Consider the following 27783-nt stretch of genomic DNA (forward strand, 5'->3'; position numbering starts at 1 on the left):
AACCTTGTTGCTTGTATCTTTACGATTTATATTGTATTATTTAGTTTCCTAGTATAATTTTGATTACTTACTTAGTATCCTACAGCTATCACTAAGTGTTGTATCTTATGATTCTTGATGAATGTATTTTTTATGTACATTGAGAGCTTATGCACTGAAGACAAATTACTTGTGTGTCTTATTTTGGAAAAATGAGGAAATACCATCACAGGAGGAGATCATTAAGAAAGTGTTGGAATGTGCTGAAATGAGTAGATTGACATTTGAAATTAGAGAGCAAGAGGATAAAAAAATTTATAAAATTTGGGACCTTTTCTATCAATGGTTAGATACTAAAATACAATAATGAAATATGTAGAATCTTAGGAAATAATAAATATATAAAGATGTATTTTTTTTCTTTTTTACTATATCTATAAAAAAACTTTTAGGATAGATTTGGGAAGATTATATGAATTGTTACAAAATGATACTAAGTAAATTATAGTTATCTTGCAAAATATGAATGAATGAAATTATTGTCAAGTGATTGATTAATAATGATACTAGGGTACTTAATTTCTGATTGAGAATATGAGTTATTATGCAATGTAACTGTAATTGATGACTATGAAATGGATGCACAAAAAACTTGTAAACCAACCGACACACTGCTTGTATACTCATGGAAGAAAGGTTAATGTTTTTATGTTTTGTTTGTTTATGTTTGTCTTTAAAAATCAATAAAAAATTTACAAAAAAAAAAATTACCTGTGTGTCCAAGCACACTTGCCCAATAAAGAATTCTATTCTATTCTATTCTATTCTATTCTATTCTATTCTATTCTATTCTATTCTATTCTATGTAGATGAGACACTGCAAGAAATTGCTGGCCAATAAGTAGACTTGGAAATTGAAAAATGTTAGAGTTTGCAGCAGAAATTCAAGTCCAAAAAACACAGAGATGACTAATTCAGCAGGATCATTAACTTCTTTATAAACATATGGTATTAATAATATGAATAAAGTTTACAATACCATTTGTAGATTCTTTCAATGCAACATAAGCAAAAACACTAGCAGCAGCTCAGAGGGCTCACAACAGAACTAAACCATGCTTATTATTATAAAACAGATTCTCTCTTTAAGTTTCAGCCCCTAATTCAGTTCTCATTGGCTGACTTTGTTACTAAGCTCTATTCCAGTTCATGAATATACTCTGACAAAAAACAAAATGTCATAAGACTCTGACAGAAGAAGATAATGGCAAACTATGTCCATAGTATTGCCAAGAAGACTACATGGGCATGTTCATCAAGTCACTAGGGATTAGGGTGACTTGAAATAGACTTTGCGTACTGACTTATCAGTCCCATTAGAAACAGTTTATACTAGGTTTAGTATAAACCTTGGTCGACCCTAAAGTCAAATTCATCCTGCAAAAAGATGAGGCTGAATTCTAGACCTATCTCAGTGTATTCAGAATGAAGCTAGTGTGTCTTTTTAATATCCTGTACAATACAATGACTTCAGTGCACCTGATGCATTAATAGAACTTTGTTAAGTGTCCTCTATGGTCTACTTGTATACTATGATATTAAAGTAGTTTGCTTTTTGAAACACTGAAAAGGCATGCAAATAATTCTTTTGCAATCACTGTGTTTAGTGGACTGGACCAGAGTATTATTATTATTATTATTATTTTCCTGCTTTCCCTGCTGGTGGTTTTCTCTGTTTGTTTTCCTAGAAAATGCCTGTGGAAATTGGAATATTCTAAACGTTGACGCAATTCAGCCGCCAGGTACAAATAAAAAGGCCATTTTCAGCAAATGAAGAACTCCAGGCAGTTACCTGTTTGCAAAATGTTATTGACATTTCAGTCAAAGATAATTGCTTCATAATGTAAGCTGTTTTATTATGGATGTGAACATGGCAGACAATTCAAGGCATTATATATCATCTTGGATTCAATATTCTGGCTTTTATGATTTCCCACAGTGAAATAAATTAGAGATGAAATGTGATTGCAGTTAATATATGGTATTATGTGTTGCATATTTTAAAAATGGAGTTCATTAAGGGACAGGTTATGGTTAAAGTAAGAAACATCTGCATGTACCCAGAAGGAGGTGGATAAGCCTTAAATTTCATCCCAAATTGTCTTGGTCATTTTATTTTTCTGTCTACCTTCCTATCTGTCTGTCTATCGATTATCTATCTATCTATCATCTATATCTATTATCTACCTATCTAGTATATAGTACATGTCTGCCCATGTCATTAAAAAGTAACTCTAAAATGCACAGAAAGAAAAGGAAAAATAATTTTAGAATACAATTCATTTTAACTTTAAAACAGATTACAATTTGGGAGCATCAGTTTGTGAACCATGCCGGAAATTTCAATTAGGCTAATTTAGGTAAGAGAAACAAAGTTCATTTAAAGTTTCTTTGATACTAGGTTTAGTATAAAAAATAATAATAAGGAATTAGGATACAGAGCCTTGAACTGAATAAGCAATATCCCTGCATTGATTTATAAGTGGGCTCATTAAAATAGAATATCTATGAGTCTTTTTTTCCCCCTGAATACAAACTGAAGGGCTAACTTCTCTTTTCCAAGTTAAGTCTGACACTATAACATCCATCTGTTCTACATTAGTGATGGTTTCAAATGCTTCCTTTTTCTTATTCAACAATTCATTTTAAAACAATCAATAGAAGGGTTTGCCTTCAGACATTGTAGCTGCTCAATCACTGGAAGTTTTTAAGAAGAGATTGGACAACCACTTGTCTGAAATGATATAGAGTCTCCTGTTTGAGCAAAGGGGAGACCTCCAAAATCCCTTCCAACTCTGCTATTCTGTTATTCTGTTTTACACATATATTTAAAAAAATATGTCCTTCAAGTCAACCTTCAGTCTTATGATTTCATAGAAATGCTATCCACTGCCATAGCCAAACCTCTAAGCATAATCTTTGAAAAATCTTTCAGGACCAGCTCCTTGCCTAACCTATGGTCACAAGCCACAGTCACCCCCATCTTCAAAAAGGGAGACCCAAGCCTAGTTGAAAATTACAGACCAATCTCCTTATGCTGCGTCACCTGTAAAGTCATGGAATCAATTATTAACCAATCCATCATCCTCCACTTAGAGACAAACAACCTACTCTCCAATAAACAATTTGGTTTCAGAAAAAAACTATCCTGTAATCTGCAACTCTTACACTGCAAAAACATATGGACGACACAACTCGACCAAGGCAAAGCAATAGACGCAATCTACATAGACTTCTGTAAAGCCTTTGATTCAGTGGTACACGACAAACTACTCCTAAAAATAAAATCCTATGGTATCTCTGGACAACTGAATAACTGGATAGAAGCATTCCTGGCAAACAGACAACAAATGGTCAAAATTGGGAGCGTCCTATCAAATTCTGTACCTGTCAATAGTGGTGTCCCCCAAGGCAGTGTTCTAGGTCCAACTCTCTTCATACTCTACATAAATGACCTCTGTGATCATATTAAGAGCAATTGCGTTCTTTTCGCTGATGATGTAAAGCTGTTCAATACCACAGACAATACTGCTACCCTACAAAAAGATCTTGACTATGTATCAGAATGGTCAAACAAATGGCAACTTCAAATCTCAACAAATAAATGCTCTGTCTTACATATTGGCAAAAAAATCAGAAAATAAAATACAAGCTGAATAGTCAAGATCTTGTTGATGACCCAAGCTCTGTAAAGGACCTTGGAATACTCACCTCTAATGATTTAAGTGCTAGAGCCCACTGCAACTACATAGCCAAAAAGGCATTAAGAGTTGTTAACCTAATCCTACGTAGCTTTTTCTCTGGTAATATCACACTACTAACCAGAGCATACAAAACATTTGCTAGACCAATACTCGAATACAGTTCATCAGTCTGGAACCCACATTACGTATCTGATATTAGCACAATTGAGAAAGTCCAGAAATATTTCACAAGAAGAGTTCTCCACTCCTCTACTCGTTGTAGAATACCTTATGCCACCAGACTTGAAATTCTAGAACTAGAAAACCTTGAATTACGCCGTCTTCAGTCTGATTTAAGCATGGTATATAAAATCATACATTGCAATGTCCTACCTGTCAATGAATACTTCAGCTTCAACCATAACAACACAAGAGCACACAATAGATACAAACTCAAAGTTAACCGCACCAAACTTGATTGCAGGAAATACGACTTCAGCAATAGAGTGATCAATGTCTGGAATACTCTACCCGACTCTGTAGTTTCTTCCCCAAACACCAAAAACTTTAACCTTAGACTGTCTACTATTGACCTCGCCCCTTTCCTAAGAGGTCTGTAGGGGGCGTGCATAAGCGCACCAACGTGCCTACCGTCCCTGTCCTATTGTTTCTCTTATTCTTCTTTTATTTTTCTTATATGTACCCATTTCATGTATTCACAACTATGTATACACTTATACTTATTATCTTGTAAACAATTGGCAAATCAAATAAATAAATAAATAAATAAATAAATAAATAAATAAATAAATAAATAAATAAATAAATAAATTTACTTTTACCATCTTTTGATATGTTTTCACCCTATCAGTCCATCCTACAATCCTGAATTTCCTAGTAGGTTCTCATGCATAAACCAACCAAATCAAATCCTGTTTACTGTTTTTGAGATCAGCCAATGTCTGCTAAGAATCAAGCTCAACTCATAGGCATCTTTGTTTTACAGTCATATGAGAAACTGGCTATTAGGATGTATTAAAGCTATTGCCATGATATGGATTTTTTTTTTTGCCATAATTAAGTCATGTTTAGGTTTGAGATGCCTAATGTCTTGTAGACTAGATAAACCAAAGTCTGATGCAAGATAACATCACTCTTTTCTTCCTAAGTAACTTTGTGCCAGTCATTTTAGCAGTGAGATAAAACCATTTTAATCCATAAATGAAAGACTACTTAATAGCAAAAAAGAAAGAAAGAAAGAATCAGTTGGCTTTGAATAATTAAATGCTTAGTTAAAATCTCTGTTTAATGCTTCTTCTTGGATTTTGCATCCTTATTGCTTCTCTAGCCTTGTACCTGTCCCGTTAGATGGATTCCAAGTGAGTATTTGCAGCATTTAATTTATTTTAGATAAAATTATAAAGGAAGCCTGGACATTAGAACCTTCATCTTATTTCCTGTATTTTTCAGGATCAGTATCTTCCAGTTGTGTGGGCTTGGAAGATCTGATGGGCAGAAAATCTCTAGCAATTCACAAAGCATATCTAATAGTTATGCAGATTGTTGGTTGAGTCTGGAAACTTAAAGGCAAAGCCCAAGGAACCAAGAATGACACAAGGAATTACTTTTGACTAGTTTCTTTATTGTTGTTCACCTACAGACAGAATCTTGCCAGACTCAAGCAATTATCTTCATAGTTATAGATATGCCCTGTGAATTGCTAGGGAGAGTCTGACCTTGCCCTCATTCTGCCCACCAGTCATTCTAAACTCCACTGTCTCTTTGCCTTCTGGGAAAGACTACATTCCACCACCAATTTGGCAGAAACCAAATTAGGAATGCCTGGGGCAAATGTTTCATCCACCAAAGCATGAATCAGCTTGTCTATAGTAAAACAAAACAACAAGCATTTAGTACCTATTTATATCCTGACCCGTAAAGCAGGGGTCCTCAACCACCGGGCCGCGGACCGGTCCCGGTCCGTGGAGCACTCTGTACCGGGCCGCAAAGAAAAAAAAAAAAATGGCGGCTTTCTTCGCCTTCGGTGAATGCTGCTGGGATCGGGGATCAAGGACACAAATGAGAGAAGGGGAGGGAGGAAGCAACCAAAGCCTGTCCTGCTCTCTGGCTCAGCGGCTTCGGTTTCCTCCCGCCTCGTTCCTCTCTCAGTCGCTCTCTCGCTGCTCCACCAGCCCAGGAAGAAACTGCTTCAAAGAAGCCAGGGGGTGGCTTTTCCTGTCGCCGCAGCACCTCCGAAGCGCCTGTTCACCCCCACCCCGCCCGCCCGCGCGCGGTTTAATCCACAGTGCTCCGTTCTGCCTGCCTGCCTGCCTTCTTCGTTTCTGGTGAGAATAATAACTATTCGCCTCTTTTTATCAGCCGAAGCTGCTCCGAAACGAAGAAGGCAGGCAGGCAGGCAGAACGGAGCACTGTGGATTGAACCGCGCTCGGGCGGGCGGGTGGGGGTAAACGGGCGCTCGGAGGAGCTGCGGCGACAGGAAAAGCCACCACCCACCCGCTTCTTTGAAGCAGTTTCTTCCTGGGCTGGTGGAGCAGCAGAGAGCGACTGAGAGAGGAACGAGGCAGACACCTGAGGGAGGGAGGGAGACACCTGAGGGATGGGGCTGAGGGAGGCAGGGCCGAGGCGCTCCTGAACTTGGTGGTTTGCTGGCAGACATGTTTTATTACCCGACTAGGTAACAACATCAGATGTTACCTAGTCAGGTAATGAAACGTCTGCAAGCAAACCACCAAACTCGATTCTTCTCCCCCGGTCCTTGAAAAAGTGTTTGTGCTTGAAACTGGTCTCTGGTACAAAAAAGGTTGGGGACCACTGCCGTAAAGTATTCTTCTTGCAACCTCTTGTATCATTCCTTTACATTTTCCTTGTAGAATTCATGCTGCCTGTTCACTCCTGGCAATTTTTCTATATTTTCAGGTTTTTTTTTCCTATGCCATTGATTAGCACATTAAACATGGCTTGCCTTCTGAGATTTAGCTAAAACATATATATTATTTTTCACCCTAAACATGAATGGAATTTATCACCAGGAACTAATAGGGGAGTCTGACTTTATTGCAGGCATAAAATTTGCCCTCCAGGAGGTCCAATTCATAACAATGTTTGCAAAAGCATTTCTTCGTTGCTCCCTTTAATGTCTCTGCATGCTTATCTGAGACTGATGAGTGGGCACAGGTGGAAAATAAAACAGGGCTGAAGATGTTAATGAATGTGAGAAAAAGAATCTCCTGTTAATAGGGAGGAAATCAAATGCACTTTGAAAGAGAAATGTCCTTTTCAAATGCGAAAGAAATTCCCAAGCGACAGAATCTGAACCAATTGTTTACCATCTAAATGGCACCTGGGATGAACACAGATCTGAGTGTCAGGCATCCAGAAAGTATCCATGATATCATATATACCTTCTATAAATACCATATATAAATAGCCACTGCCACCTTTTGCTATTTTCTCCAAATAGCAACACAATATTCATCTGAAAGAGAAAAGAAGGAGGGAAAAGGGGGAATTGTTCATAAACTCACTATTAAAAGATTTATAAACCATTTTTCCCCCTAGGGAAATTTTAAAAATAAGGACAGGTTTAAATATTCCCTGCTGTTTCCCATATTAATAAATCAGAGTCATTGCTCTATGCCAAGAGCAAAGACCTGGCAATATAAGATTTCCTTTTGGGTATTTTTCCACCCTAACATTTGTTCTCATTTCAAAGTTTGTTTATGCTAGGATTATAATAGCTATTACAGTGAATAATAGCAGGAGAAACATTTTGAGGCCTCCAGAATCTTTGCAAAGGGTCGAAAAACAGTAGGGTGGTCTAATGGTTTTGCCCATTGTGCTCTTTTTATTACTGACTAATATTGCTTTGTTTTGTTTTTAACTCGTATGTATCCTATCAAAGACAACTGAGGTTATTGAGCAATTCAGAAGTATGACAACCAAACAAATTAGCTTCTGATTGGATCCTGTAGCTTTTTCCTGCAGTTTAGAAAGGTTCTTCAGGGCCTCATTCGTTCAGCTGTTTGCTCCAACATATGGTATGTTCAACATGAAATTGTTCATTGCCAACAGTAGTAGATATTATACACAATAGATTTCTTTAGCACAGCCTTCCCTAGCTTAAGCTGGAATAGCATTCCCAATATTTCTGAATCCAGGTAGCCTTTGGCCTGCTTTCAAAGGATGATGCATGAAACAAGGCGTGATGACCCAGAGTGTAACACAAACATAACAAAATCCAAAATGTAAATAAATGTCCTTTAATGCCTCCAACTTGGCCCCACAGTTCAATAATTCTCAGCTGGAGAAAAAACGTACTCAAAAATAGTCTGCAAAAGAAAGCAATACAGTCCGAATTTAATGAGCAGATAGAGGTGAAAATAAAAACCATACAAACTACAATGATGAAATTTCCACAATGGAACAGGAGAAGTATTTACCAAATTCAAGGAGATAACAAGGCACAGTCTGTTGGAAGGACGCCAACCAAGATAACCTCAAACCAAAATAAATCACGCTTTGTCTCCAGCGTTTGCAAGAACATAGGTCCAAACTCTTATGCAGTTCTCACACCTGCAGCCCATGAAGAGGATTAAGGCCCTCTCCTCCCAAGTAGACCATGTCTCTCTGTTATCCTCTCCTACCTGCATGCCCTAGGATGGATAGGGGATGGGCCTGTGTTCTGCCATTTTCTTTTCTTTGGGGCTTCTGTTTCTATCGGGGTTTCTTTTCACATGGCTTCAGGTTGACCCAGCCTGGAATTGAAGGGGGAGGGTAGAGATAGATGGGGTTTTGTAGCCAAAACAAAATAGCTCTCTTATGTGTCAGAGACATTCCAATGGTTGGCTGGCCAGAGGAGGAAGAGAGAAGTCACTAAGCAACCAGCCAGTATCCAAATTGAACAATGTGATTTATTGTTTTGAGAAAACAGGAAATTGTTACTTTTAAGGTGGTGGAAAGAACAGGACCCTTCAGAGTTGGCTTTCCATCAGTTTGTGCCAAGACAATGTCTCGAATTAAAACTGTTCTTTGAGGAACCAACTTGCCTCGGAGTTCTGTTTGCGATGGATGCATTACTTGGAACCCTGACACTACTCTTCATTCAGCACCAAGGACAAGAGCCTTGAGGCAGATGAGGAAAGGTCACCAATCAACACAAATTGTAAGACGCCCTTATTTTAACAATGACACACATCTATCATTTCATATGGGAGCCATCATTCAGAAGTGTGACTGGGGCTCACACAGAGTATATTCAGGCTCAAAGTGATCAGATCATGGATTATTAATTCATTAAGTGAACCAATCACTTAAATATGAGCCAACAGTGTGCTGCAGCAGCCAAAAAAGCCAATGCAATCCTAGGCTGCATTAATAGAGGGATAGAATCAAGATCATGTGAAGTTCTAGTACTACTTTAGAAAGCCTTTCTAAGGCCACACCTGGAATATTGCGTCCAGTTCTGGTCACCACAATATAAAAATAACTTGAGACTCTGGAAAGAGTGCAGAGAAAAGCAACAAAAATTATTAGGGGACTGGAGGGTAAAACATGTGAAGAATGGTTACAGGAATTGGATATGTCTAGTCTAATCAAAAGAAGGACTAGAGGAAACATGATAGCAGTGTTCCAATATTTGAGGGCCTCCTACAAAGACAAGGTGATCAAACTGTTTTCCAAAGTACCAAAAGGCAAGACAAGAAACAGTGGTTGGAAGCCAAGGAGAGAAGTAACCTAGAACTATGGGAAAATTTCCTAACTGTGAAAACAATCAATCAATGAAACAACTTGCCTTCAAAAGTTGTGAGTGCTCCATCACTGGAGGCTTTCAAAAAGAGACTGGACAACCATTTGTTTGAAATGGCATAGGGTCTCCTGCTCCAGCAGAGGTTGGTCTAGAACAGGGGTGTCCAACCTTGGCAACTTTAAGCCTGGAGGACTTCAACTCCCAGAATTCCCCAGCCAGCTTTGGGAGTTGAAGTCCTCCAGGCTTAAAGTTGCCAAGGTTGGACACCCCTGGTCTAGAAGATCTCCAAGGTCCCTTCCAACTCTATTATTCTGTGTTCTATTTTGAATTTTAAGTGCTGACATTGACCTCTAACAGTGTCCAGATCTTGAAGTGCTTATATCTCTCCAGTGGCAATTAAAATGCTTGGCTTATGTTCCAGATCATAAATTCAGTCAAAGGCTTCTTACCAGACAGACCGCATACAAAGGCAAGAGACTTTAATTCAGACAAACACCAGGTCCCAGTTTCAGGACACAGTCCAGTAGCAAAAAAATCTTCAGATCAGCAATTGGCATGAGGCATTCACCACAGTTTTCTTCTGGCAACCCTGCTGTTTAAATCAGCAATTGCCTCTAACTCCATCTTAGCACAACTGGTCCTATTGTTCTCACAGATTTACTTGGCTTGGGCCAGCTGGTTCCTGGTGTATCCAAGCCTTCCTTTGCATTTCCGCCTTCTGTTGTCTCCTTCTCTAATGCTGATGTGTTTGCAAGGCTGGGTCAAAGAGTCTCTTAGTCAAGGTCAAATCTTTGCTGTCTCTTGATTGGTTGCTGACTCTTTCTTCTTGCTGGGCCTTCCAGCAGCAGATCTACCTTTGGCCAAAGTTCCTCTTGTCCTCAGGTGAATTCATGAGACCAAAATTTGGTAAACAGACTACATGGTTTAGAAACAAAGTATCTATCAGTCCCACTAGGTAGACCCAACCAAAAGGTCAACTCCACAGAAAGGCTAAAACTATTCTTACTGAGCTATAATAACTGTGGTGGGGCAGTGGTTAGAATGCTGTATTGCAGGTGAATTCTTCCAACTGCCAGCAGTTCGATTCTCACCAGCTCAAGGTTGAATCAGCCTTCCATTCTTCCAAGGTCAGTAAAATGAAGACCCAAATTGTTGAGACCAATATGCTGACTCTGTAAACCTCTTAGAGAGGGCTGTAAAGCACTGTGACATGGTATATATAAGTCTAAGTGCTAAACTGCTGCTAACCAAATCTTGCAAATCTGATTGTGCAGTATCTCCTTTCTAGTCTTACATTCCTGTGAATTAGAGAGGTATCTGCCTGAGTCATTCTCAATGTTATATTTTTAAAAAGCTTCAGATCCTTCTGCCTAGGCAACTGCTCTTGCACATGTCCATCTCTCTTACTCTCCACAGTATCTCAGGTAGTCATTACATTCATCCATACAAACACATTCATCTATTCCACTGTTCATATTTACAGACCCCTCACATCCAGGACATAAACTGTTTCGACTCCTTCCCTCAAAACGATGCTATAGAGCACTGCACACCAGAACAACTAGACACAAGAACAGTTTTTTCCCGAAAGCCATCACTCTGATAAACAAATAATTCCCTCAACACTGTCCAACATTTACAAAGTCTGCACTACTATTACTATTAATCTTCTCATCACTCCTTATCACCCATCCCCTCCCACTTGTCACTGTATGACTGTAACTTTGTCATTTGTATCCTTATGATTTATATTGATTATTTCCTAGTATGATTTGATTGCTTATTGTACCCTATGACTATCATTAAATGTTGTACCTGATGATTCTTGACTCTTGATGAATTTATCTTTTCTTTTATGTATACTGAGAGCTTTTGCACCAAGACAAATTCCTTGTGTCCAATCACACTTGGCCAATAAAAGAATTCTAATTCTAATCTTCCATCAAAAATGCAGCAAGCAAATATATAATTTTCTAAAAGGTGACAAGGGCCCCAATAATTCTGCTTTTTAAGCTATATTTGAAAATAGTTAAGATGATAACATTAATGATGCCTTGTTTTATAAATCTTCTTGGACATCCTATACATGCTGAAGATCCTCATGTCTTCTAAAGGTCAGTTCTATTGTGTCAAAAATGTTTGTGGAAGATATTTCCTCTTTTGTCCTGGAGTTTCTAAAAATAGAATGATACCTTGGTACTCTTCATTAATTGGTTTCAGGAGGCACAATGAGTACCAAAAATAATGTGTACTGAACACATTTTTCCCATAAGGAATAATATAGTGAGCCACAAGGCAGCCATCACCGACAAATTCTAGCTTATGCATAGAGTATCAAACAACGATGGGTACCAGGACAAAATTTTCATGTCAAATTGCATTGAGTACCAAATTCAATGAATTTCAGACCAGTTGAATGCCAAGATACCACTGCAACGATGTAAGATGAGTTTTTTGCCCACCAAAAAGTTTTGTCCACTAGTGAGTTTTTTGCACCAGTCAATTATATTTGCCTACTTCTGCTGTCTTGCACTTTTTTCCCTTCCCAAATGTGCTAGGGATATGAATCAAGAGTTGACAGTTACCTCTGTGAATTTATGTCATAATCCCAACAAGGATATAGCACAAATCGATTACATCCATGGCAGGAAAAAACATTTCTGACACTAGTGACAGACAAAAAGGCGTAGGAGCCATCATTTGATATATGGAGTATATATACAGAAAAGTACAGTATTTACTTTTTTTCTTACTGCTGGGAGCACATTTGTTTTATATGTCTCAAGCTGACCATGTATCCAAATCTTCTGTAGGGTTACAATGGAGGAAAACAATCAGACAACCACAGCCAGATGCAAGACTCACAAAGTATCAAGCTAGCAACAAAATTTAGATAACTAAAATCACATCCCTAACAGGAATAGGATTCAGACAGGGATGCATATCTGAGATGTCCTTCAACCAAATCAGATATATGGGTCATCTAGACCAATATTTTCTCAATTTAGCACTTTTACGATGCCTGGACTTCCATTCAACTTCAGCTGGAGAATTCTGGGAGTCCAGACATCAAGGTTGAATATATCAGTCTACAGTAGACTATAGAGAAGCCTGAAACTGTAACTCCAAAAATTCCTAACCTAGCAGTAGAATTTCCAAAATTTCTCGATGGCATCTTCAAAGGAAATTGAAGTCACAATAGCAGTTACTACCATTTCATGTATTCATAACTATGTATATACTTATACCTATTATCTTGTAAGCGATTGACAAATCAAATAAATAAATAAAAATAAATAAAATAAATAGCACTTAAACTTAGGTACCGCTTCATAGTGCTTCATAGTGCAAAGTGGTTTACAGAGTCAGCATATTGCCCCAATAATCTGGATCCTCGTTTTACCAACCTCAGAAGGATGGAAGTCTGAGTCAATCTTGAGCCTGGTGATATTCGAACTGCCAAGTTGCAGGCAGCCGGCAGAAGTAGCCTGCAGTACTGCATTCTAACCACTGCGTCACCCTAGCTCTTTAATACAACTGAAGGATGAAAACAAATCCATTCTGATACTGTCCTACCTGCCTTATTGGAGTGGTTTTCAAGGTTTAAGGTAATGTAAACCACATGATCTACCATTCAGTTATAATCCCATATATGCATTTTCTTCTTCCTTGCCTGGTGGAGAGGATATTTGTTAGTGTATATTCACAAATGCAGATACAAATGGCAGATATGTAAGAAAATTAATGATGACGATGTGGTCCATTCAGCCATGTCTGGCTCTTGGCGATTCTACAGGCCAGTTCTCTCCACATCTTCTGATCTTGCACTGCTTGCTTGAGTTTTTCTACAGTCTGACTGGTGTCAGCTTTGATGATGTCCAGCCATTGTGTTCTTTGGTGGCCTGGTTTCCTTTTACTGCTAACTATTTCCAGCATAATTGCTTCCTCAATGAATAGGAAAACTATTAACTGTCTTTTATTTAGTCTGAAGGGTACCTAGTTATTGAAGTTTAAACCAGTCAGCCATTGTAGGTAAAGATTTGGGGCATTATGAATGGAAGTAGTATTTGCTTATCTTTTTTTTTTCTTTCTCATATTTTTTCCCATAAGTGCAAGATTTTCTTTTTTCCTATCCCCCAAAAGTCGATCCATTTGATTGCAACAGAAATTGACTGACCAGCTTGTCCCCTGAGCCTGATGTTGTGGGATGACACTGACTGTCTCCAATTCATCAAACTGGCCTTCATGCCTAAGGCAGGACTCAAACTCACAGTCTACTAGTTTCTTGCCTAGTGTCTTAACCAAGGATGTCAAACTCGATTTCATTGAGGGCTGCATCATGGTTGTGTTTGACCTCAGGGATGTGGGGGACATGTCCCAGTGGGCATGGTCACGGTAGGCATGGCCAGCTCAATGTCACTCATGTTGGGGGCACTGGGCAAGGCTGCTAGTAGTTTGTTTTGCTAGAACTCTGCCAGCAAAAATGGAACTCGGGGGGCCCCACAGGCCCCCAGGATCTGTTTTTGACTGTGAAGGTCTCCTGAAGCCCTCTGCCAGCAAAAAGGCCCACTGCTGCGGCCCTCTCAAGCTCAGGTTTTGCTGGCAGAGGCACCATGAGACAGTCCTTCACTGTTTCCAGGGTGGCCCTGCAGGCCAGATCTAAGCACCCCATTGAGTTTGACATCCCTGCCCTAAACTAAACTTCATTACCATCTATATTATGAGTCTACCGGTTGTACTGTACTTTAAAAAAAAACCTACAATGATGCTTCTGTCAGAAGTGAAACATCTTCAAAAGGAAAGAAAAGAAAGTCCAGTTGCCTCCTGAAAAATCACCTTTGGGACAAACCATGACCTGGTTGAATTGAGAATCTCTACAGACTTGCTGTTATCACAGAGTAAAAATATTGCGAAGCCGGAATTCATTATAGACTTGCTTTCAGCATTACTAATGTACTAGCCCATCCAATACTAAATATGATTTCCAAAAATAATTAAAATAGCTTTCCCATCTGGCCTATATCTGAAGTGGAAAGATAACTTCACACCATTCATACTTTAAAATGAGCTGCTGTCTTCTTCCTTGTGAATACATTTGCTTTTCATTTCTTTTCCATTGTTCCTTTATTAAATGTTGCAATCCACACGTGTATTTCAGGCTAAAAACTTGATGGCTTGGCAAAATGAAAGGTAATATTCTCCAATATTTCAATCACAACTCATCTTACTATGTCTCTGTGAATATGGTGATGGTGGTGGCTTTCTAATAGATATCAAAATCCAGATACAAGATTGGTTTTTAATAGGAATAGTGTGGTATCGATATACACTGATACTTGACCAAATTTAACTTTCCTCACAAAATATTTGAAACAATTCTTAACTTGTGAAAAAATAATTAGAATGCCTTGTACTATTTGCACCTACCTGGATTTGAAGAGCCTATTTGGAATCTTCTATAGATCTTCTTGCCAAGGCAGAGGTGACGCGGCTGGTATCCTGTGTGGCAAACACTTTTGTGAAGACATTCCAGTCCTAGAATTTAATGTCACACCATAAAATGTTAACTTGTCTTTACTATCTTCTCTACATCCCAAAGAAATTAGGAATGCTACACCTGGAATACATCTGCCTAGCTACTACAGGGAGTCTTTGATTTATGTTCATTTAGTGACCATTCAAAGTTACAACAGCACTGAAAAAAGTGACTTATGACCATTTTTCACACTTATGGCTGTTGCAACATCCCCATGGTCCTGTGATCCAAATTCAGACACTTGACAACTGACTCATATTTATGAAGGTTGCAGTATCCTGGGATCACGAGATCCCCTTTTGTGATCTTCTGACAAACAAAGTCAATGGGGAAGCCAGAGTCACTTCACAACTGTGTTAGTAACTTAACAAATTTGGCAAGAAAGGTTGTAAAATTTACTTAACAAATGTCTCACTTAGCAACAGAAATTTTGGGCTCAATTGTGGTCATAAGTCAAGGACTACCTGTACAGTCTGTTACTTTCACACCCTTACAAAACTGGAGAGCAGGGTGTACAAAACTGCATTGTATGGAGAACTAGATTGCTTATTGTACCCTATGACTATCATTTAGTGTCGTACCTTATGATTCTCGACTCTTCACGAATGTATCTTTTCTTTTATGTATACTGAGAGCATTTACACCAAGACAAATTCCTTGTGTGTCCAATCACACTTGGCCAATAAAGAATATTCTATTCTATTCTATTGTATTCTATTCTGTTCTGTTCTGTTCTGTTCTATTCTATTCTATTCTAGACTAGACTAGACTAGACTAGACTAGATGATCGTTGAGAATAGTTCTTACATTACTTCCTGTGATTCTCCAAACTAGTTCAAATCAATGGCCTGTGCAACCAACCAATGGGCTTGTCCAATCCCCTACAGTACCCCTGGCCAGTATGTACGTCCCTTCAGATCTTCCCCATTGGAAAATTAGATGATAAAGTGGTTTTCCTTTATTCCTATCATTCCATGGTAGGTGAGAGTGGAAAGTCGTAATCTTTCTGACTGAAGTGGGATCGAGGACCATGTTCTGAAACTTTTATTCTTTGACTGATGGGTGCACCCAGAGCTGTTATTGTTTCCATAGCAAAATCCGTGCCTTTTTACTCTTTTACCTTTCCTTTATGTGCATCGGCTAGTTGTTATTATACAACAATAAATGACATATAAATAAACAGCAATAAATGAACTTCTCTGCTAGGCTTTCAGGATACACTGCTGGGTCACCTTCCTTTTATGCCAGAGAAAGTTCCAGGTGGGATATCAAATATTCTTTTTAATTTTGTCTGTAAGTGTAATAGGTTCCAAAAATCCAGGCATTCCAGCTCTGTAGTACTGACTATTTTGGGATGTGAGGGGCTTTCGTCCTGCTCAGTCTCTGTCTCAACCTCTTTTGGTTGTTTGAGTGAGTAGCTCATTGTATGGCTCGGTGAAATTGCTCCTTGTATGTATCTGCTGTGTGAGAATGTGTATTTCATATGCATCTAGGGGTTTGCTGTGATTTTATTTTTGGTCCATATATCTAATAAAGGTATCATTGTTTTCCTCTGGAAGGAATTTTGAGCATTAGTCAGAGAGGAGAGGAGAGGAGAGGAGAGGAGAGGAGAGAGAGAGAGAGAGAGAACTTAACTTATTGAGATAAATTATCTCAATAATTCAATTAATTAAGCTCCAGTTCTTGAGTTTTTGATCTTCCATTTCTAGAAGGAGAGGAAGAAAGGAGGGGGAAAGAAACCATGTTGGAGAGTAAAAAAGAGCCTTTGGCTGTTTGATAAATAAATAGAATAGAGTTCTTTATTGGCCAAGTGTGATTGGACACTGGTGTATATGCTCTCAGTGTACATAAAAAGAAAAGATACATTCATTAAGAATCATAAGGTTTTAACATTTAATGATAGTCATAGGGTACAATAAGCAATCAAATCATACTAGGAAACAGTCAATATAACTCGTAAGGATACAAACAACACAGTTACAGTCATACAGTCATAAGTGGGAGAAGATGGGTGAAAGGAAGGATGGGAAGATTAATAGTAATAGTAATGCAGACTTAGTAAATAGTTGGACAGTATTGAGGGAATTATTTGTTTATCAGAGTGATGGCATTTGGGAAAAAAACTATTCTTGTGTCTAGTTGTTCTGATGTGCAGTGCTCTATAGCATCATTTTGAGGGTAGGAGTTGAAACAATTTATGTCCAGGATATGAGGGGTTTTTAAATATTTTCACAGCCCTCTTTTTGACTCATGCAGTATACAGGCAAATGCAAACCTAATGAAATTATCATATGATGGAAATGGTCAATGGAGCATTGTTTCAGCTGGTTACTGAATTAATTCATGTCTTGACCTCACCTAATATGTTATACTATGAAGTAGTCAAATGACTTGGGTTTCATCAAATTCTAAACCATGAAAATTTTAAAAAGGAATCAAAGTTAATACTAACCAGGCTTATGCATACTCACCCATCAGGTCTTTCTCAAACTTGATTAAGTGTGTGAAATGAATGAATCCTGCTTATGACTTTTCTTTCCTCAATAGTGCCGGAGTTCCTCTTTCTCCCAACATGTTCTACAGTGCAGCTCTTAAAGGTACAGGCATACCATCCCAACCTCTGTGTGTGTGTGTGTGTGTGTGTGTGTGTGTGTGAGAGAGAGAGAGAGAGAGAGAGAGAGAGAGAGAGAGAGAGAGAGAGAATTCCTCAGTCTCTTCTACAAGAATTAATTGCTAATACTAATGCCACCTATTTAAAATTATCAGGGTTTTAAACTCCCTTTGAACTAGCCTTATTTGAGAAGACTAAGCAATGACAAAGCAAATATGCAGCCTCAAGGATTCAGTATATAAAAGGCTGTGATTATCCACACAAAAGGGAGATGGCAGCTGGTGTTTTAATTGCCCAGGAAGTGAGTTACTAAGCAAGCTTCTCCTCACCCAATTTGCTATTTCCCCCTGGGGGATGTAGCCACACAATTCACTCTCTGCAGACTGCAATCACTCCTACTCAAAGCCCAGTTCAAAAATATCTTATTATAAACTATTACAATTCCAAATCTGGCAGGGTCCAAGTAATATCATCATCATCATCATCATCATCATCATCATCATCATCATCATCATCATCATCATCACAACAATAATAGCAATTGCTACAACAGGAGCTTTAAGTTGATTATACAATTTACTTTTCCCCAAAATCATTTCCCCTTTAATAGATGGTCTTGTTTTCCCACTAAAATAATAGCTCAAAGCATTGGAGCGTCTCTCAATCACTGTCCTCTAGGCAATCAATACATAATATAATGAGAGGTTGGACATTTGTAAAAATGTACCTAGGTACTATGCTTCATATTTGCTTTAGCTATAAACTGAGCTTTTCTCGTTTGTGTGTGTGTGCAATTCAATAGGAATAGCTAGTTACCAAGGAGACACACACACACATACACCCCGATGATTCAGAGAGACCAACCGTTTTAAGCTTTTGGCATTACTGTATCTTCTTAATTCAAGAGACCATAACATTTTAAATGAAAAGGAGGCGGAGGGAGAAGGGAATATGAGACAAGTCAGAAAGGACGTGCATGCTGCCTTCCAGCACCAAGGACAGCTCCGGTTGTTTAGCCGACGAAAGGAATTAGCCATTAAGAAATATAAGATGTAAATGAATTGAAGTAAGAATTCTGCAGAGCACCCTTGAGTTTGGAATCAGAAGGGAGCAGAGAGAGAATCAAATGGGAAATGCAATGCAAGGGCAACGACAATCCAGATGGAACTGATTAAAGACAAAGCTGAGAAGACTCTATTTGCATCCAGGGGTGAAGAACAAAACCATGAGCCCCTGGAGAGGAGTCTTGGTTACGCTGCATTCTTGGTGCTTCCGTCAAGAAAAGCTGGGTGCCGTTTCTTCCTGCACTTTTCTAGAGAGAGGCAGGCGGGGCTGAGATGTTTTTAAAACAAATTCCTTGTCTCAAGAATTGCTAAGAAAGAAGCAATGCTAATTTGGATTCTGTGTCGGTGCTTATCGGTCTTTCGAAGGATTCCGATTGTTGTTTACAATTCTGGCTCCAAACCTTCCTCTGCTTGCCTGTTGTTTCCACCCCGTTTCAGCAAATGGCAGGTGAATGATGGATTTGGCAAAGGAAACCGAGTAGAATCTGAAGCCTGACCCTCCTTCAACCATAATATCAATGAAACCTAGAAGAGGATCAGCTAACTAAAGAGATATAAACACTGCCAAAGATGAGTGGAATGTTCACAGATATGGCAATCCCTGCAAACTTCACTCAGACAAAGTTTGACTGAGACCAACTCAGCTCTTGTAGAGTCTCCAGTTTCAATGGAGTTTCTTCTCCCAGCAAGTGGATTGGCTTCGTTGCTTTTAAGACAGTTCTTGGACTTTTTGCTGGACCATTTTGCCATATATTTTTCACCCTCTTGATTTAGAAACAAATCTTTCAAGGCAAATTTCTTTGGAACACTGAGAAAAGCACCAGAACATTCAAACATCTGCGTGTGAAGACTTACAAACACTTCCCACTCCCTGAAGTTGAAAACGGCAGAAGTATGTAGATTAAAGGAAATATTAACTTATTTGGCCAGAATCTACTAAAACCTCCATGTTGAAACAGCTGCACCACAGTTTCTAAGGTAACTGATCAATTAAAGATTGTCTAATAAAATATGGGCAACTGGAACTGTACGTCTGAAGGTCTATAAGACCAAGAAATTGTGTTTCAATTGCCTCTAGGAATTCCATTACCAAATCTCTAGATAGCATGATTCTTAAAGTAAGGAAGTTACATTAGTTTATTTTAGAATTGCATTGAGGTTTTTTTTAAAGGCAACTATTTTCAAAAAATATTGTTGTTATGGTTATTCACGTAGCCAGATGTTTAGACTGGATCTGCCATTTTTATATCATCATGATGATCAGCATTGTTTTCTGACATGACTTATTCTTAAACTATCAAGTTGGCATAGCAGTGACCAACTTAAACTAGTAACTAATACTATTGTTCAGACTGTTCTGGCAATAGAACGAAAGGCAATAGGGTAAAGAGTATTTCTGGAAAATAAAAATAGACCCAGTTTACCAGAGCATATAATGAGATAAATTTGGAGGGAGGAATGTACCTCAAAGATCAAAACTAGAAATTGTTGAAACAACATCAGAATATGAAGAAGCTTGGAACACAGAGAGAGGTTAAACCAAACAATAGCTAAAAGCTAATCACTAAATACCCCTGTAATTTTTTTAAAGATATATTATGCCAACTTCTGGAGAGAAATGCAAGATCCAAGTAGAATGTTTTCTTTTATAAGGCATTTTGAGCACCTTCTAATTAAAGAGATATAAACTCAAAATATCCTACTAACTCTTCTGATCTTTGGATTGCAATAATATGCTGAGTTTAGTCCTTCAAACATTTTTATAGACTTCCTTATGATTTTGCTTTAGATAACAATCATGTATTTGTTCCATTTATTTCACTCTCATTTAATGCCTGCAGTGCCATCGTAAGCATTACCACCAAGTCAGAAATAACATGCATTAAATTCACCTGCTCTGAATTCATGCTAAGAAAAGCACATTGAATTTAGTGAGGTCTCCATCCTAGCAAACAGGGTCAGGATTGCTTAGCTTTGATTGACATGCACACTTCATTAGCAATCTTATCAGATAATGTTAATTTAAATAATAGTCACAATTTTCTGACTTAACATTGGCTATAATGTCAATTTAAAAAGCCAATGATATTGATGCCATCTTACATTTAAGTGTAAACTGTGATCAGTTGGATAGGAAGGAATCATCTAAAACTGGCTGCTTTTCTATTTGAATCCAAGGTCATCCAGAAAGGCAAACAACTTGAATTTCAGGGGGAAAAAATCATTTCTAGATTATACGTAATGTTTGAGAGGCCTATTGTCATCATTGGTTTGGGTCAAAAGTTAAAATGCATGGACTTTCTGGAGGATATTTCTATGGCAGGATGAATTTCAAAAATTAAATTGGAATGTTTAAATTCTAATTTGATACCAAATAAATAAGCTTTTTACAGGAGCATCCATCTTCTATTTGATACACTATTTCTGTACAGGAATAGGATCTGGTTTTTTTATTATTATTGCAGGCTTTAAAGATTGATATGATTTTTTGAATCTGTTGTAGGCTTGAATCTACAGTAGGCTCATTTTTATGTTCTGAACTTTGATATGGTGGTCTGTATATAAGTTTTTGAACTTCCACTGACTTTCATGCAAGTTTAGTAAATACTGAAATGTTATTGACTAACCATCCAATTAGTTTGCTAGTTCCTCTGTAAGGAACGCATTACTATTTCAGCAGTGACCTAGCAAGAGCTGGGAAATGATAAAGAGATGGAAGTCTTGGATTTGGCACCATCAATTTTGGAAAGTTCTACTTGGCAACTGACCTAAAGTAAAAATCTGAAGGCCAATCAAGAAATAAGCTCACTGTGTTGTGTGCTCTGAGGATGTTGCATGCTTCCGGGGAATGAAACATGGCCCCAGACCACTCACCCAAAGAGCAACTTGATCCAGAGAGGAAGAGTGAATATGCCCAGCACTTGCTCAAAGATCAGGGTATTATTCCTATGGGTTATTTGAGAAATCAATTGCTAGACTCGTCCCGATGTCTGAAGACGTTATACCAGGAGAAGCTACCCTTGAGGAAAGGGGGAAGTTGCCAAAGCGACTCAACTTACATGACTTTTCTAAACATGGGTAAACCTACATTTCTTTTTCTTTCTTTCTTTCTTTCTTTCTTTCTTTCTTTCTTTCTTTCTTTCTTTCTTTCTTTCTTTCTTTCTTTTTCTTTCTTTCTTTCTTTCTTTCCTTCCATCCTTCCTTCCTTTCTTTTTCTTTCTTTCTTTCTCCCTTCCTTCCTTCCCTTTCTTTCTGTCTTTCTTTTTCTCTTTCTTCTTCTATCCTTTCTTGTTTTTTTTTCTCTTTCTCCCTTTGTCCCTTTCTGTCTCTTTCTCTCTCTCTCTTTCTTCTTCCTGCCTTCCTGTCTTATTTTCTCATTTTAAAAAACCTTCCTAAATCCTGATGTTACACTTCAGGGTTGTGAGAAAAGGGACTCTTTCGTTCATCTGAAAAGTTGTGGCTTGAAGGAGGAAGCAGACCGTTTGAAACCGATTGCCAGTTCTAGCATAAATAGGTTCTGTACAGAAATTTCAGATAAGGACACAAATTAAAATGGCACAAACCAATCAAAACATTTCTTTGTTTATTTGCTTGTTTGTTTAAATGGCCTGTCCTAAGTTTGGTCAGACAGGCTGCTTGTTGTCTTCTGGGAAGGAAGTGATCTTGCCCCACATTTGGAGAACTATGGAAAATTGTTGTTGATCAGACTCTTGAGTCTTGAAAAGATGGGAAGCATATGGAACAAAGTAGCAGGAAGGAGCTGCCCGTTGGCTGGATTTTACATTCTTTAATCTCCTGGGAGTGTGGAAATTTTTTGTCAACCGAGTAACGAAGGGTAAAGGAGAAATAAGTACATTCCAAGCTGATAGAGTTTGTGTGCCAACCTCTAGCATGCAGGATCTTAAGAAATTTGTACTTAATCATGAGCCTGGAAAATGATTTTGCTCAGGGACCAAGAAGCAGTTTAATTCTGGGTGTAGTCTACCTTGTTGGGATATTTAGCATTGTAGAAATAAGATTCAGCAGGATTCTCTACTTTTTGATTACTTAGAACATACTGAGAATAAGCTTCAAGGCTAGAAACAGGTCCTGGATATGACCTCCAATTGGTATCATTTTTTTGTTGCCACAAAAATAAGGAAGTTAAATCATGGCTGAATGTGAAATAATTCATTCTTATCTGATAGCTCTGGAGTGGCGAAAGACTTAAATTTTAAAAAGTGGACAACATGGAATGTACAGTATGGAATAATGGATATAGTTGGTTGTGGTTGAATTTTAAAAAAAAAACCAGCCCAACACTGGGCTAGGAGAAAAAAAACATTTAATAACGCTATAACAACTTGTGCAAAACTTTACAGCTAATATTATTGGCAAGTACTATTCGCTCTTGAGTGCAAGAGAAAGGGATAGTGAATTTTGTTTACCATGTTCGGTCATTTCCCGTTGGCAAACCATCATTTAAAGTTGTAATCTTCGAATGGAAGACAATATCCATTGTGCTGGTTTCTAAATAAGACTATTTTGAGAATTCTCAGATTGGTCACATTTTCATGCTTTATTTTAAAAAGGAAAGTAAGACTCATCAAGATGAAATAAGCCTACAAATGGAAATCCCTTTACAGAACCAGCATACCCTCAAATCCCGCCTTTGGTGGGCACTATTCTTTTTGGTTTATTTTAATTAAAATGCTGGTTTGCTGTGAAGCAAAATATTGAGTAGCATCAGTATGTTAATAAATTCTTAGAAAAATAAGGCTACTTCTTTCTTGCTTAAAAGCATCCCCAGAGATTTAGGAAGTGGTATCATGAAAGACTAAAAGGAGTAGTATGGAACAAACCAGTTTATCTTATGGTAAACTTATGCTTTCCTAGAAATACAGTATCCCTAACTTGGAAAGACCATTCAAACGTTCTGCCCAGAACAAAATTCCAACCCATGTCTAATGGGTGTTTATCAGTTCCATCATCAAATTGCTGTTTCTGGTATTTTTTCTCTAACTTTCCCTCTGGATGGTCAAGATCACAGGATACTTTTATTTACACTCCCTTGCTTAGAAATGTTTTAACTGACTGAGTTTGTCTAGGGTTAGGGTTAGGATTAAGAATCTAGGCTGATTCCTGCTTTTATGTGACTTTTTCTCCTGCTGCTCCCCAGTAGGATTATGTCCTCTGGTGTCTTTCTCAGGGTTACCAATATCATCGTGTTTTTCCAACTTGCATGAAACTTTCCAAAATGTTTCTCTTACTTTAGCCAGTGTGGGTGTAAGCACTGGAAATAATGAATTCATGGGACATGAACCAGTTTCTCCATGCCACTAAGTTCTTCCCCTTGGCTCAGAAACATTGGTGAAGTTGAAGCTGGCAATTGTTTTTCTTCTCTAGTACAAATCTGAAAGTTTGCTAAGGAGATTGACATGTATGGTCCCATAGCTCAACTGAGTGGACCATCAAGAGCAGCAGCTGTAGATCCTCTTTTCATAGTAGAGATACCAAATACATTTTTGTGAAACTCTAAGAAAACTAGTGTCAAAATATGATATCTGAGCTGTGATCTTTAAGTCAGCCCTGAAATGATGACAAAAATACATATAGAAGGGATTATTTGTAACCCAGAATTGAACTGTGGAGTCCTTGGTGCTCTCTGAGTTTGGTTGTTTTCTTGCAGGCATTTCATTACCCAACTAGGTAATATCATCAGTGCTAGAAAGGAAAGGGGTTTGCTCTCTGTTATATACAAGTGTTTTGCCCTGTCACTGTTGGTGGGAGCATTGTTTTCTCCTTGGTAGTTCCTTGATTAGGCTGCTCTTTACTGTTTGATTATGTGTCTGAGTTGGTAGTTCCTTGATTGAGGTATTGTTTACTGTTTGATTATTGGTCTGGTATTAATCCTGGTGTTAACCTCTACTTATCTGGGTGTTGATTGCTCTCTGGGAGGTATTTTAGTATTTTCACTCCACCAACACCAACAGTTGTATATAACAGAAAAGCAAACTCCATTCCCTTTTAGCACTGATGATGTTGCTTAGTTGGGTGATGACTTGTCTGCGAGAAAACAATCAAGCTCAGAGAGCATCAAGGATTCCACAAAGGTATGTATGGAGATTTGGTCAATTATTTTTCAAAATTATAATCATGTAAGCCATAAAGTCTTACTAAGAAATCTAAATTTCAAAATTCAAATTCAGAGAGGAACTTGCTAAAAAATGATAGACAGGGCAGAATTGTCCCTTCCAGCTCTATTCTGATTGATTGATTGATTGATTGATTGATTGATTGATTGATTGATGACTGACTGGCTGGCTGACTGACCTTCCCAATAATCATTTGAGGATGCTGGTATTAATATTGACCAACTCTTCTGGGATATTATAAAAGGGATTGTGATGGTTGCTGAAAGCTTTTTGGATTCATTGTTTGTATTTAGGATAATTAAAATTAAAAACACTTGGATCCAAAGGAAGTTCTTGGCACAGAAGTCACAAAACCTTGGATCACAATTTGTGTTTTCAGATAGCAAGAATTTTTATTATTATTATTGTTTTAGTTTTTTTAAGTTTATATGTCCCTTTTTCTTCATTTCCCTCATTTATTTTTCCCCACAGTAACAATCTTGTGATGAAGGTTTTGTAGAGAGAAAGTATCTGGCCCCAAATTACCCAATGGGCTTCCATGGTTGAAGTTGAACTACAATGTGTGTTTCCTCAGTTCCAGTTCAATACCTTAACAAATTGACCACACTGGCTCTCAATTCAAACTCAAAGGGATGGTTGGATCATAATTGTGTGGGGACAAAAGGCTGGGCAGGCTTGATCCCTAGCAGTCTCTTCTTTTCCGATTCAGCAAGCCCACGGCGGTTTCACAGCGACTAATTCTGGTGATCTGCTTGCTTGATGAGCTCTGATGGGCTCAGTTGAGAAGCAATTTATCAAATCACCAGTGTAAGATTCTGCTCCTCCTTCTCATTTTCGGATCTCTGTATCCAATCCAAAGGACAAAGACAGACAAAGTAGGTAATATAGGTGGGGAGGCTCAAACCAGGATCCCTGGAGAGAGAGAGAGAGAGACAAGAGAGTGAAACAGAAACAGAAAGAAAGAGAGAGGGAGGGAGGGAGAGAAAGAGAGAGAAAAAAAACACAGAGAGAAACACAGAGATAGAGATAGATGATAGTTAGTTAGATGATAGATAGATGATAGATAGATAGATAGATAGATAGATAGATAGATAGATAGATAGATAGATAGATAGATGATAGATAGATAGATAGATAGATAGATAGATAGATAGATAGATAGATAGATAGATAGATAGATATTCCAAAACACATGTTGGATACTGGGGCAGAGCACAGCAAGTTAACAATACTTGTCTAAACTATTGCTTGTTAATAGTTAAATTGTTAAATATGTTCTCCTGAATTATCCTGTCAACTGGCCTCATATTCACACAGCAAAAGATAGGAAAGCACACATCCTAGAGATCAGTATCAATAAAATATTATTTTGAGCCATTATACTAAACTTGCAAATATTGCTTTCCAAAAGCATGCAAGATTGATTGAAGAACAGCTGCTTTACAGAACATCTTCAATGTTGGAAAAGCATTATTTGTCACACCCAGAAATCTCAGCATTTTATTTGGAAGACAGAGTTCAATTGAAAACTTCAATTCTGCATCTACATTTAGACAAAGAAACTTGGTTGAGTTTTTCATCTGCCTCGATAGTTTATTTATGTAAGTGAATTATTTACATCTTATTTTTCAAACCAACTTTTTAAAGTAGCTCAAAGAAGAAACTATAAAAAAAAACATTACTCTATTAACTGATCCAAATTGGAATTGATGCTAGAGGGTAAAAATTTACTCATCTGTTTAACGAATATGAATTCCATGTTTGTACCTAATCCATTAAATATACAGCTACAGGATGTATATACAGAAGGATATAATTCATTTAGTAATGTAATATAATGTATTATTTAATGTAATATAAATAAAAGAAGGAGACAGAGGTTTCTTCAGATATTAATAGATGGGACAGGAGTCATTAAATCTCACTCTTTGGTAAAAGGTGAATGCTCTCAAAATTTAATTTAATTGAGGCTTAATTTATATTCTAAGAGGAATATATCTGGAAAAACATTTTCAAGAAATAAATTCTTTGTTTAGAAAAACTGCTATGGGGTTTTTTGATCCTGAGAATTTCTTTACAGAAAATGCAACCAGTTAATAAGGCAGGATTTTGTTTTCTGAAGCTGGAGTTATATAAACATTCTTATTTATAGTGAAGTATTAATTAAATACAGGAAGCCAACTACTGTGTCAATTTTCCCAATTGTTGTCAATTTGGGCAACTTTGGAATATATATATATTTACAACAACTTTGGATGAATGGACAGAATTAGAATCAAAATAAACTCAATATGGGAAACAGTTTTCAGTTAGTAAGCTATGGAATATAATGTCAAATTAAAGAAGATTTAGCCCTTTTTCGCATACTAAATAGTCATTATAGGAAAATCCAATTTTAAACATTGGGGAAAAGATGGTAATATGGCAAAAAAAAATGAATGGAAGTGAGGATATCAACTCTGGATCAACTGATAGATGATGAAAATCATTTTTTAGCTTATGCTACATTAAGAGATAAATATCATCTATCGGATGATATATATTATTTACAGCTACAATATTTGTAAAGAACATTGTTTGGACCATTAGCATTTTCAATTTCGGAGGCACCTGAGATATTAGAACTGTTTGTTAAATGTTTTAAAACTTTTTTAAAAAACCTATTATTAGTTTTAATAATTTTTTTGGTATCAATAAATCAGTTTGGTATGCAGATACTAAGAAATGAGTGAAATAAAATATTAGAGTTCCCCATATTGTGTAAGACATTAGGAGAGCATCTTAACGCCTGTAGCAAAAATGTCAATGAACTTCACACTACAATTTATACAACAAAACATAATATTTAGAATGTATTGAATTCCACTTTATTGTATCGAAAATGACTAAGGCAGCATTCTGCTGGAGTCGTAATAAGGATAATGATTCTTTAAACACATGTTTTTACA

At 37.5% G+C, this 27783-nt stretch overlaps 1 protein-coding gene and 1 long non-coding RNA gene across 6 annotated transcripts in view; one reads left to right on the forward strand and one right to left on the reverse strand.

Moving 5' to 3' along the window:
• LOC113412645 (calcium-activated potassium channel subunit beta-2) overlaps window positions 1-27783 on the forward strand; it is a 250362-nt gene that overhangs the window by 72404 nt on the left and 150175 nt on the right. The window contains exon 1 of one of the 4 annotated variants that reach the window (XM_087965370.1): window positions 18423-19679. The exons of 2 other annotated variants lie outside the window; for them this stretch is intronic. The gene's annotated coding sequence lies outside the window, so the exon portion shown is untranslated. Of the gene's footprint in view, window positions 1-18422; window positions 19680-27783 lie in introns of those variants that run through there. One more of the 4 variants, XM_087965372.1, reaches the window with a different exon arrangement.
• LOC148130973 (uncharacterized) lies at window positions 6567-17821 on the reverse strand. Of its 2 annotated transcripts, none has more exons than XR_015749526.1 (3): window positions 17498-17821; window positions 14918-15025; window positions 6567-7219 (listed from the first exon to the last, which is right to left on the reverse strand). It is a non-coding gene; the product is annotated as an uncharacterized LOC148130973 (long non-coding RNA). The 2 variants fall into 2 exon arrangements; XR_015749525.1 differs by lacking the exon at window positions 6567-7219 and adding an exon at window positions 9775-10405.

The sequence above is a fragment of the Notechis scutatus genome, chromosome 4, assembly GCF_049901735.1.
Source record: "Notechis scutatus isolate UNSWTSFEM ecotype Mainland chromosome 4, rNotScu1.2, whole genome shotgun sequence".
Lineage (NCBI taxonomy): Eukaryota > Metazoa > Chordata > Lepidosauria > Squamata > Elapidae > Notechis > Notechis scutatus.